Here is a 13,976-nt window from a genome sequence, read left to right as displayed (position 1 = left end):
AAGGGGTGGAAATTGGAGAGATAGGGTGGTAGAAAAAGATAGATATGTGTCTCTCCATGATTTACCACACCTAAAAGATCCAGCTATTCTACAAGGAAGTCGGGTTGAAAACATGTTTGTAAGGATCTACAACAAGGTTGAAGGATCTGATAAGGTGTTGAGGGATTTGAAAAATGACTTTTCCACTTTAACACAAACGGAAACTTCACATTCAGTTTCAATCAATCAGCTGGAGACCCAACTGGTTCAAATTTCCATTCATCTAAATCCAAGCCAAAAAGGAACTTTTCCTAGTGATACCATCCTGAACCCAAAGATTTGAAGTTTGCGGACTATGTCGTGCCACAACGTTACTTAAGGCACTTCTTGGGAGGCAACCCAAGTTTTTACTTTTGTATTTATTGCTTTTGAATAACATTTGTTGTAAGTGTTGGTGGAGAAGAAATTGAAAGATAGACAAGGGTAGATTAAGCAAGGCTAAACCAAATCGGCGATGCGTCGAAAGCATTAAGAGGACTATTTCTTGTCCACCCTTTGGGATGAAATTGGTGAAAAAGTGCACTGTCAAGATCGGCAACCAGAGCTCCAAAAAGTGATACGTTAAATTGCACAGAGCGACCTCCATCGAGTCCGCTGAATTAACCTTCAGGTTTAGTCATTGTTCAATCATGTTCGGCAAGCTTAAGTTCCAGAGGACGATACGCCGAACACGTTCGATGATGTTAGTAAGTGCATTGAATGGGTCTTCTATAAAAGGGCCCATGGTCCTTTTAATTTAAAACTTTAAAACCCTTTGAATTTTCAGAGCCTTTCTGATTCCCCTCTCTTACATGGTGCATTTTGAGTAATTGTGTGGCTTGTGTGAGTGTAATGAAGTGATAGGAGTGCATTTTATTGGATCTCGAGTAAACCCCACCCCGATGCCTTAATTTCTTGGTTATTTTCGGCACTAAGGTTGGTGTTGCGAATTTTCATTGATGATTTTGAGTTTAGATTGCATATAGGGTATGGGCTTAAACACTTTAAGTGAGACTAAGTTCTTAATTTTGATGGGTAGCATCATATTGTTGATTTTTAACTATACCTATCTGATTTTTACTATGAATGCATGTATAAATTGCCTCTAATATGATATTATGGCAGCAGTATCGTGAAAAGGGTTTTCAGAAATACTCTAAATTGATCACATGCCTTCTGGTGGCTGAGCAGAATAATGACATTTTAATGAGAAATCATGAAGTCCGTCCCACTGGAACTGTTCCATTATCAGAAGCAAATGGGGCGAAGAACATGACCAGTCTGAAATAAGACAAAATAATTGGGGCCACGATAATGTGCATGGGCGTGGCAAAGGCAAAAGATGATATAATAATCGTCGAGGTGTGGTCATAACAAAAAGGAGAACAACATGGGTTTTCAAAATAACCCTTCTAAAGGAAAGGGCGATCACTGTCATCATTGTGGCCTTAAAGGTCATTGGAAAAATGAATGTCGGCCACTTGAGCATTTTTCTAGAATGTATCAAAATTCTTTCAAAAGAAAAGGCATTCGTGGAGCCTTTGGTTGCGTTCATAATAGATACAGTATAGGCTTAGGCCGCGTTCTTGATGGCCTAACCCTTTAGCCTTTTGTGTTTGCAGCAACGTCACTACATTCGCAATGGCCAAGCTCAGTGTCTTTTGAGATCCTTGATCATAGGCTTCTTTTGTCGCATTTGTGATGTGTAATCTAGTCTATTCTTTTTAAATAAAAACTAGACGGGATCAGCTCCTTCTTCAAAATTTCATGTGGAGACTTTTGGAATAGTAGAGCTCAAAATTGTATGATTGACAACTTTCATGTTGGGAACTTTAGAACTACGTGTTGGAATGTTTGGAGATTTCTCGAGATTTGTCATTTGATGTAAATATAGGCCAGAAGGGGCTGCTAGCCCTAATCTCTTTAGCTTAATTGGTAAAAATTTGCATGATTATGTTGTGGGGTAATTTGAGCCCCGAATCGTGTCTTGTTTGGGATAAAATTATGGGAAGCTTAAATGAACATTTTGGAGGAGTCAATTCCACAATTTTCAGTGTGGGGCCCATATTTACCATTTTGACCTTAATTTGGACTCATCTCTACTTAATGTGTTTTTTGTGTCTAAATGGTTGTCTTGATGTTGTGATTCTATTTTTGATAGCGTAGCAGCATTTGGAGACCGTACAGAAGGGTAAAGATCTGGAGTTGTGATCTTGGAGTGCACACTAAATTGTGTTGGACAAGGACCTGCAGTATGAAGAGAAATCGATTGCAATTCTTGATTGGAATATTATGAAGTTGAGGACAAAGGAGGTCAATTTGATAAAAGTTCATTGGAGATATCGTTCAGAGGAAGTCTTGGGAGATCGGGAGGGACATGCGAGACAAGTACCCTAACTTGTTCAAGGATTCCCGTACTACTCTTTTTTCTACTTTTCCCTAATTTTCTTATTTGATTACTCGGGGGACCAGCACTGAGAAAATTGGTATCTACTATAATGAACTGTCCCAGTTGTTATGACTAGGCAAATGGTGACAGAATTTAGGGCAAAAAAAATTTTGGATAGTGAATTGAAATTTTTAAGTTGGGCTAGCCTCAGATGGAATCTAGGCTAGGTGCAGTCTCAGGCCATTTAGGTGGGGTATAATGTCTAAGCTTGTTTGATATTTTCTTGTACCAAGATATTAAGGAACCCGTACAGATTCACGAAATTGATTTCAAGTGAGAACAAATCTTAGAATCTAATTAGGTGTGAAGGAGATAGTTTGGTACGTTAAGGGAAGGAGGTAAAAATAGGATTTTCAGGGATTTTTGAGTCTCTAAAGTTTGCATAGTCCACTATAGAGGGAGCTATAGCGGCCATGCGCAGGCTCCACAGCAGTGTTTAGGCCCCTATAGTGATGCTGCTATAGAGGGTTAAGTCAGGATTTTATGCAGAAACAACACCAAAACTTCTTCTTTTTTATGCACTTTTGTTCTTAGAATTGGGAGGGGAAATTTAGGGAATTTGCATTCAGTTTTCTACGAAATTTGTCAACAAAGGTAATTTAGTTACTCCCCAACCTTCTTAATTGATTCTTATGCCTTAGTATAAAGATATTACTCTTGGGGGAGAGTTTTGATATGATTACATGGTGGGAAAAAATCCCTAAGTTGGGGAAGATAATTATGAATTGTCCTACGTTAGGATTTGCTTATTATCCGGGTATTGTTAGGTCCTTTTTGATTGATTGTTACATTTTTTTTATTGTTTTAGACCAAGAACAAGCAAAGGCACTTTGAAAGGGGAAAGCTCGAGTTCTTTAGAGTTTCCAAGAGGCTTGATTCGAGGTAGGTAATGATTGTATGTTTTCCAATTTGTATATGTATACATGTCTACTAATTTATAGTAACATTTGTACAATGCATTTTTGGGAAGACATAAGAAGTATATGAAATGAAATCATGTTGATAATTTCATGCAATGAACCTGTTTATATGACTTGTAGTTTCAAGTGTGATTGTTCATTGTATTTTTTATTGTGTATGATGGTTTGTGATTTTTGGTTAGCTCGAGTACCACCCCAGTATAGGATTACTAATGGTTGGCTCGAATACAATACCTGGTATGAATATTAATGGTTGACTTGCGTACTACGGCCAGTATGATAATAACTCTAATTAGCTCAGGTACCAAGTCAGTACACCAGCTTGTCAGTGGGTTCCATGAGAGTACCATATATGTATTTATAATTCCTTTAGAGGATTGGCATTTGCTTTTGTTATCATGTGGGACATGAATTAAGATATTATTTGATTCATGATATTGTGACTGAAAGTCTATGAATTTTGGTGATTGTTTTTATGTGTATTGTTTTGTGTTACTATGTTGTAGTTAGTTGTTTACATTTATAGCTTGGACTAGTTGGGTGATCCTATTAGTACACTATAGTTTATGTACTGATATTGCACTTGTTGTTTCCTTGTTGAGTACAGGGCATCTTCCAACAGCTAATTAGAGACCTCAGTTAACGGATGCTTGATTTCGAATCCAATGGTGAGCTATTCTTCCAACTTACTATGGATGTTTCATTATCCTTCTTGTCCATCTTTTTGAACATAGATACTTTAGACTGTTACATTTATGTTTCAGTTTCAGTTTCAGTTGTATGCCCATTATTTATTATCTAGTGTTTTTGTACTATGACTTTCAGTTCTTAGGGATTTATTTCCTTACAAATGTTTTTACTGCTGGATTGATTTTATGGGGACAATTCTTAAGTTGCTTCTTACACTATTTTTAATATTTTATATGATGAACTCATTTTATAAATTGTCTGTTGGGGTTAGTTTGAGTTAGTTATTGGTTCTCCCATAAATTTATTTAGTGTGGGTGTCACTCACAACGGTGTGGGTCGTGAAATTTTCGTTTCTGAGGCACCCGCCACCGAAACCTCCACATTCAATATGCCATGATCCGCTCTCCATATTAATTTCTCATATTTAGGCTTAATCATTCACAATCTCATAAGAGTTAGTTCCAAAAAGGAACCATATTGCCCTGGCACATTCACTGTCTACAAAAATATATATTCAATGGTCTCAAGTTTTTAAAGTCTACAGAGAAAGCAGATGACCAAATCTATTTGTAATATCATCTTTATATATTCCACTATAAAGTAATCTTGCCATTTAAAAGATGAAAGATTATGATTTGTTTCATAATATGTTAGGCAAAGCTACATATGAATAAATTAGAGTCAAATCTTGATCCAATAAATTTGAAGGTGCATGCGGCAGCAAGTGCAGCACGAAAAATAGAGGAGATGGCTTTGAATGTGGCGGCATCGTGGGTGCCTCAGAAAAGAAAAAAAAGGTGAAAGATCGGTCAAAGAAAATATATTGTGTTTATACCTTTTGCCAATTGGAATTTTCAAGTGAGCAAAATAATTTTTTTTAATGTAATATTTAAGGTAACATGACATATGTTAGTTTTAAGGGGTAAAAATAAGTGAATACACTACGATAGGTATATTTTTATCCCAAAATCAAACGGAGGTGTATTTGATCCACTTCTAATAGTTGAGGGATATTTTTGACCATTTTTCATTTGTAGAATTTATTTACTTTTGAATCATTTTTAAAAGATTTACTTTTTTTGACCAACCTTATATAAAAAAGTAAAAAAAAAATATCCCCACCCCCTCTTACCCCAGTATTTAACATAGCGTAAAACCTGATTAAAAGAAGTGATTCATATGATTGTACATTTTCACAGTCTAATTAGCTCAAGTGCTTTTTGTCTTGTTGGAAAATTTCTTAAAGTCGCCATCATTTTTACAAAACTTCGGCTCTGATCATATTTCTCTGTCGTTTAGATTCAATTTGAATCATCAGATTTGCTACTAAACACCTTTCTCATTGACTATAGCCTTTTAGGCCATATTTTTTAAAGAATAAAAATATTTATTTTTAAATAATTATGAATTTTGGGAGAAAATAAATATTCTTGGAGAGTAGCAAAATTTGTTCTTTGTTACAAATCCATTTAATTGTGGATGTTTCTTTTGATCAACAACCCAACATAATATACTAATTTAATGTAAGCCTTAAAGATGTACTAACGTATGTGGTTTAAGGTTGTAAATGGATGATTTCTACATCCCATAAAAGGGTATGTTTCACCCTTGTGAAAGACACACTTGAAGAGATCAAATAATACTCTCTACTTAATATTTCCATTACCATTTGTTTTCCTGTCTTGTTTAGTATTATTATATTTTTCCCTTGTTTACTTGCTTTAGGTATTATTATGATATTGTACTAGGCATAATAATCAATATGTTACAGGTTTATATTATTATATTATTGTTATGCTACTAACTTATAACTCTAAATTAATTACTAAGCAATATGATAGCATGCTAGTTAAAATACTCATAAAATTTTCTTGTCATACATTTATGATAAGTATTCGTGTCTCGTAAAGAAGAATAATATTGTATTAAATATGACTTGAAATTCATACAAAACTTTGGCGTTAATATCTATTGAAACAAGTAATAAATATTGTTGAAGAATTAAGAAAATAAATTAAGTCTACTGTTTCAATACTTCATGAGTTTACATGCTTTTGAGACATTTAATGTCCATGAATATAGTATATTTTATAATCATATTATACTTTATTATTTGAACATTAATTTACATATTATTATAAACAAACCAACATCATAATATTAACTCAATTATTTTATGATAGTTTTCATCATGTCATATTTTTCAAAGCTTGAATTTGTGGTACTTGACATTTCTGGAAAGAACTATTTCTCATGGGTACCTGATTCTGAAATTCACCTTACCGCTAAGGGTCTTAGCGATGGTATAATTGAAGTAAATAAAGCATCAAGTCAGGATAATGCAAAGGCTATGATTTTCCTTCCTTATCATCTTGATGAAAGATTGAAGGTTGAATACTTGAACATAAAAGATCCACTTGAATTGTGGATAAGTTTCAAAGGGAGGTATGACCACCTCAAGGCAACGGTATTGCCAAGGGGTCATTTTGAGTGGATGGACTTATGGTTTCAAGATTATAAAATTGTAATTGAGTATAACTTTGTTGTATTTAGAATCACTTCCCAATTGAAATTATGTTCGGAAACTATAAAAGATGGGCATGTTGGCAAACACACTAGTGGAGTCACATTTGACTCTCATAGATGATTAAGGCAGAGTCTTCTCAAAAATATGATGAGAATGTTGAGGCAAATTTAGCATTGAAAGATGATGCTTTTGATGGGCTCGATGATATTACTCATCTAGAAGCTGAGGATTCTATAGGATCGCACTTGAAGATTAATCATAGAAATGGAAAATGAATAATGTTGTAATCTGTTTTTAATGTTTTATTTAAAAGATAAAGTTCTTAAATTTTCTTTTGTTATTTTGTTTCGTACTTCTTATTATGTATTTTTATTTTATGAAGATAAATAAAATTTCTCAATCTTTAGTTAGATCCAAGATGAGTAATGGAGATATGTGTCTTCTAAATAGTGCCACAACACATATGATACTAAGAGAAGAGATATTTCTCTCATTTGGTTAAGAAAAAGTCATACGCTAATACAATATCTGGTAGTAGAAAATTAATTGAGGGCTCTGGAAGAACGGCCTTTATAAGTTTCAAGATTATTCGGCAAAATGACTATCATGTTGAGACTGTAAATGACGGAACGACGAATGTCACAACCGAAAGTACACCTTAGACCTGACATGTCGTATAGGACCTCGAGAGGCCCTACACAAGCAATTTAGCATAAATCATACAAGATAATAGAATTTAAGAGTTTAAAAGATAGTTGATATCCTAATTGTTTGTCAAGAAAAGAAATAAAACGGAAGTCTAACATAGTCTCAAAGTCATCTAGTACATTACGAGTAATTGGGATGTAACCCATATATCACATTAAATATAGAAAGGTAAAGACAATAAGCAATAAAGGGTTCGGTCCTCGGAACATGAGGACTCACCAATCATCAAATCTATTAATGTGATCACTAGCCACGGAGATGCGGAATAGGAGTGTCAGACCTAACATTAGTGAAACAATGTAGGCAAGAGTATCCGTTAGTACAAAGAATGTACCAAGTATGATAGTCATTCTAAAAGGAACTTTACATGACATGCAATGACCAAGTTAAACCATAAGGTAAAAGGGGTAGGAAACATAAATAAAAAACATGGTCAATGCAAGTTAAACATCTTTAATATACTTTTTGAGATACTTCTAGAAGTAACCTTACTTCATTATTGTGGTAGATTTACCTTAAATCGACATAGATACCATGTGAGCTATAACATGGAATTTGGTGTCTACCCTATACCGAAAAGGGGTGTCCTCACTTGCAAAGGTAAGAACTATGAACTTCTAACTTACGTGGATCCACTAGCTCATGTCTATCTAAGACAACATCCTATGGTGGCACATAGTTATGGGATAAGGAGATTTCTATTAGAAACCTGGCCTCTACTATGGGAGAGCTTCCATCTAAATATCCTCTTGGTGCTAAGTATAAATCCCACAGAATCATTATTAGTCTTGACTTATCTTATCATTAGAATAGATCCTTAATCTTGATTCACCTTAGGTGAGAAAGCCTTTCAAATTCATGAATACTTTATGTGAGAAAACCCCTTTCAGATTCATATTTGAGTAGTGTGTGAGAAATCCTTTCACAACAACAACAATTATTACAACATTGATACTTCACTCTCAAAGCATCCTTAAGGCATTTACATCAATTTCATAAAGAACATGCATATCTTCATAAATCCATCTTTCATAGTTCAAAATCTTCCTCATATGATCATAGTCTACTAATCATGGAGTTCACATGGGTTCATAGGAATTCAACTTAGAAACATGCAATTTTTCTCACTTCATGCATAAAAAGACATAAAACAATCAATTAGATCATAATTGAAAAGAACCCATGAGATTGAGTTAAAATCCTAACTTCAATAGGAGATTTTAACTTGCATATTGGAGAATTTAGGAACCCTATGGAGGAAAGGACTCCATAGGTAAATACTATCATACCTTAATGCCAAAAGCTTGCAATTAATGGAGGATTTGGAGACTTGATCATAAAACCCTAGACTTCTTCTTCTTCTTCCTTAGAGAGAGAAATATTTGGAGGATGAACTTGATCAACTTTTGGTATTTTAGGAGATTGGATTGAATTGGGTAATTTGGGGGTTAAAATTCATTATATAGGGCTCTAGGTAGAAGAAAAAACGACGTAGTATAGGGTTAAAATGATTAGCAAAAAGACCAAAGAGCCCTTAAATTAAATGTTAAACCCTCACCGACAGATCAGATCTAAGGTCCGTAGGTCCTACAACAGACCGTCTTGGTCAACCTTAGGTGGGGTTTAGAGACTTGTTTCTTGACCCTCGAGTGACGGGACCCTGTACGGTCCGTAGGTCCACTCATGGACCACGCATGCCCACCATAAGTCCCGACTTTTGATCTTAAAATTTCACTAAATCAGAGGCCGGCCTACGAGACCTTCCTACAACTTGTGCATCAGATGACGGACCTTTCTTGTGAATCGTAAAAAGATACTGGGACTTGAAATATTTCTGTATAATTGGGCTTTCAACCTACGGCTCGTAAGTCATCTCACGGACCGTTGGTGGTTTTGTTGGTACTAGCACCAGTTTCTAGAAACCTGTAAATTTTCCTTCCTTTTGAATATGAGTTGTTACAATATATACCCCTTGGGAAAATTCATTATCGAATGGGATTCAAGACATCATACGGAGAGTAGGAAGTTAAATCCAACAGCCCAAGATGAATGCAATCACATAAATGCACATATCCGGGGAGGAAATATCAACTCCAAGCTAAAGCATGTTCAAAACATCATTTCGTAAGGCATATATGTTGCTCATACTCAAATGCACATAACCATAAACAAATATATCAAGTCAGTTCATTTTCTCAAAAATAATGTTTTTTTATGAAAATGCATAAATGAGGAATCATGGGAATATCTAAGACACATGAAACCAAAAGAGTAAACCACAAAGGAATGAATACCTCAAGCTAGAGTAGGGACAGAGGGAAACAGATAAGGATAGTGGGTCATCGTATCGGCCTCGGCCTCCTATGTAGCACCCTCAACTAACTGATTCATGTAAAGGACCTTCACGGAAGGAAGTTCTTTGTTTCTCAACTTCTTAACTTGTCGGTCCAAAATCTCAGCCGGAACTTCTTCATAAGAAAGGTTCTCCTTAACTCCAAAACTTCTAAGGGAACTATAGATGTTGGATCTCCAACTCATTTCTTCAACAGAGATACATGGAAAAATAGATGTACTGATGCCAAATCATTAGGCAGATCAAGTTTATCAATTATCTTCAAAATCTTATATGGGACCACATAGCGGGGACTAAGCTTCCATTTCTTTCCAAACCTCATCACACCCTTCATGGGTGAAATTTTTTAGTAGATCCAACCTTGAACATCAAACTCAAGGTCTCTCTTTCTAACATTAACATAGGACTTTTGCCGACTTTGAGCCGCTTTCAATCTATCTAATAAGATGAACTGTCTCCATTGCTTCGTGTACCAATTCGGAACCTATCAAAGAAACTTTACCCACTTCAAGCATCCCTATAGGAGATCTACACCTCCTGCCATAAAGAGCCTCGAATGGAGCCATACCACTGCTTGAATGATAGTTATTGTTGTATCCAAACTCAATCAAAGGGAAATGATCATCCCAATTACCCTTGAAATCAATTACACATGCTCTCAACATATCTTCCAAAGTTTTGATAGTACGCTCCATTTTCCCATCAATTTGCGAATGAAAGGCCGAACTAAGATGAACACAAGTACCAAGACCCTTTTGGAAAGATTTCCAAAGCTGAGAGGTGAATTGGATACCACGATCGTAGATAATTGACAAGGGCACTCCATACAACCTAACCATTTCTCTCAAGTACAACTTAGCATGGTCCTCCACCAAATAAAAACCCTTGATGGGAATGAAATGAGCTGATTTCATCATTCGATCCACAATAATCAAATCATGTTGCCGCCGAGTGCGAGGTAAACCAACAATAAAATCCATATTCAAATATTCCACTCCCAAGTAGGAATATTTATATCTTGCGATAAAACTCTCGGCTTTTGATGCTAAACTTTCACTTGTCGACAATTATGACCTTTAGCCACAAATTCCAATATCTTTCTACATCACATTCCACCAATAGACCTCCCACAAGTCATGGTACATCTTGATGGCAACCGGGTGAATGCGATATCAAAAACTATGGGCTTCTGATAAGATTTGCTCTCTCAATTCATCTACATTTGGAACCCACAAATGACCTTGACAATGAAGCACACCATCTCCCCCTTGGGAGAAAGCCTCTACGAATTTCTCGAGCACCGCTTCCTTTAAATCCACCAAATTCGGATCAAGACCTTGTTTGGATTTAGCATCTGACACAAAAGATGATTCTAAACCATTATGTACCATCACACCACCCTTGGTAGAATCAACTAATTGAACACCCAATCATGCCAATCTATGAACATCTCTAACTAGTTTGTTCTTACCATCATCAATATGAGCAACACTACCCATTGATAACTGACTAAGAGCATCTGCCACCACATTCGCCTTACCGGAAAGATAGAGAACACCCAGGTCGTAATCCTTTAGTAACTAAATCCACCTCCTTTGGTGAAGATTTAGATCTTTCTATTTAAACACATATTGCAAACTTTTGTGGTCGGTAAACACATCAGCATGAACTCTATATAAGTAATGCCTCAATATTATTAAGGCAAATACCACCGCCGCCAATTTTAAATAGTGGTTAGGATAATTCTTTTCATGAATCTTAAGTTGTCGTGAAGCATAAGTAATGACTTTCCCATTTTTCATAAGGACACATCCTCACCTAATTCTTGAAGCATCATAATAAACAGCAAATCCATTGGTTCCTTCCGATAAAGTTAACATCGGAGTGTAGTACCTCTATCTTTCAATTCGTGGAAACTCTTCTCGCATGCTTCCGACCATATGAACTTAACCTTTTAGGTTCAATGCCATTAATGGAGAGGCAATCGAAGAAAACCCTTCGACAAACCTTCTATAGTAACCAGCCAAACCCAAGAAACTTCTAATATGGTAAGGGGATAAAGGTCTACAACAATTCTTAACCGCATCCGTCTTCTTAAGATCTACCTCAATACCCTTACCGTATATAATGTGACCAACAAAAGCCATGGACCTTAACCAAAACTCACATTTACAAAACTTTGCAAAGAGTTGTTAGTCCTTGAGGACTTGCAACACAATCCTCAAATGATGGGTGTGCTCGTCGTTACTCCTTGAATAGATCAATATATTATCAATTAACACAATTACAAATATATCGAGGTATTGTCTAAACACCATATTCATCAAATACATAAATACGGTCAGAGCATTGATCAAGACAAAGGATACCAAGAACTCATAGTGACCATACTGAGTTCAAAAAGTTGTCTTTAGAATATAATTTTCATTCACCCTCAATTGGTGGTAACCCAACCGAAGGTCGATCTTAAAGAAGTAACTTGCTCCTTGCAGCTAGTCAAACAAATCATCTATCCTTGGAAGAGCATATTTGTTCTTAATAGTAACCTTGTTCAATTTCCGGTAGTCAATACACATACAAAGTGAACCATCTTTCTTTCTAACAAATAAAACTGGAGCACCCCATGGAAAAAATACTTGGTCGGATGAAAGCCTTATCCAACAAATATTTCAATTGCTTCTTTAACTCCTTGGGTTCTGATGGAGCCATACGATAAGGAGGAATAGAGATAGGTTGCGTATCTGGAGAAGGTCAATATCGAAGTTTATATCCCTTTCGGGAGGAACACCAGGTAAATCATCGGGAAAAACTTCTGGAAACTCATTAACAACGGGGACCAGCTCAAGAGTAGGGGTCTCAGAATCCATATCTCTAACATGAATAAGATGGTATAAGCAACCCTTAGAAATTATCTTTCTAGATTTAAGACAAGAGACAAACTAACTCTAAGGCATATAATTCCCCCTTTCCACTCTAGGATGGTTTCATTTGGGAACCGAAACTTAACTACTCAAATTGTACAATCAATAGAAGCAAAACATGAATGCAGATAATCCATACAAAGAATAACATAGAAATCTAACATATCAATCTCTAGAAGATCAATAAGAGTGAATCTATGGGATAAGGAGACGGGACATTTCCTATAGACTCTCTTAGCCACAATGGATTCACCAATGGGAGTATAGACAGAAAAAGGATCTAGCAAGATATCCGAAAGAATATCAAATATCATGGCCACATATTTTGTCACAAAAGACAAGGTAGCACCGGGATCAACCAAAGCATAAACATTGAGATGAAAGACTTTCAACATACCTGTAACCACATCGGGAGAACCCTCTTAACCTTGAAGAGTTTGAAGTGCATAAAATTGGTTTTGCCGTGGAACATTTGAACCCGAACCGCTAGGTGAAGCTTTCCTACCATCTCTTCCCTTAGTCTTAAGTGATGGACAATCCCTTATCTTACGAATACTCTTACCACAACCAAAACAACCATCTGTACCGGCTAAGCATTTACCCTCATGCTTCCTTCAACATTTAGCACAAGTAGTCGAAGAAATAAACCAACATTTCCTCATTGAAGCTTAGGGTTAGACACCCTATCTTTGTTGATATTAGGATGAGAATTCAAGGAACCTTGACCAGAAAACCTTTGTCGGAACTTAGAACAGACATATATCTCGGGCCGTGAATGTGAGAAGTCACCATCCCCAATCTTAGCCTTTTTTGCCTCCCTAGACCTTTCCTTAAGTTTCTCCTCTTCGATTTATTGAGTATGAACCATGACACAAGAAATATTCATATCATTGATAAGCATGGCGGTACGGCATTCCTTAACCACCATTTCGGACACGCCCCAAACAATCTTACTCATCTTTTCCCTAGGATCGACAACCATAGTAGGAGCATATCGAGAAAATTGTGTGAATTCCTTCACACTCATGTTTCCTTGACGAAGGTTGATGAATTCAAGTACCTTTGCCTCCCTCATCTCAAGGGAAAATAACCTATCAAGGAAAGAAACCTTAAACTTTTCCCAATCAAGCGGACCCGCATCAACCGCCCTTACTTCCTTCCATTGGTTGAACCATACTTGAGGAACACCCTTAAGTTGATAAGCGGCTATTTCTGCCTTTTTAATCGGCATCACTCCTATGATCATCAACACCTGGTATACTTCATCAATGAATTTTGGAGGATCTTTCTCAACCTCGGAATCATGAAATTCTGGAGGATTTATTCTAGTGAAGTGTCTCACTCTAGTTGTTGTCGTACCCATAGTTTGGTTCACAGGGACCGCAACCTC

The sequence above is a fragment of the Solanum verrucosum genome, unplaced genomic scaffold (genome assembly GCF_900185275.1).
Source record: "Solanum verrucosum unplaced genomic scaffold, falcon-dt-bn FXZP01000240.1, whole genome shotgun sequence".
Lineage (NCBI taxonomy): Eukaryota > Viridiplantae > Streptophyta > Magnoliopsida > Solanales > Solanaceae > Solanum > Solanum verrucosum.
Note: the sequence above shows the minus strand (reverse complement) of the source record.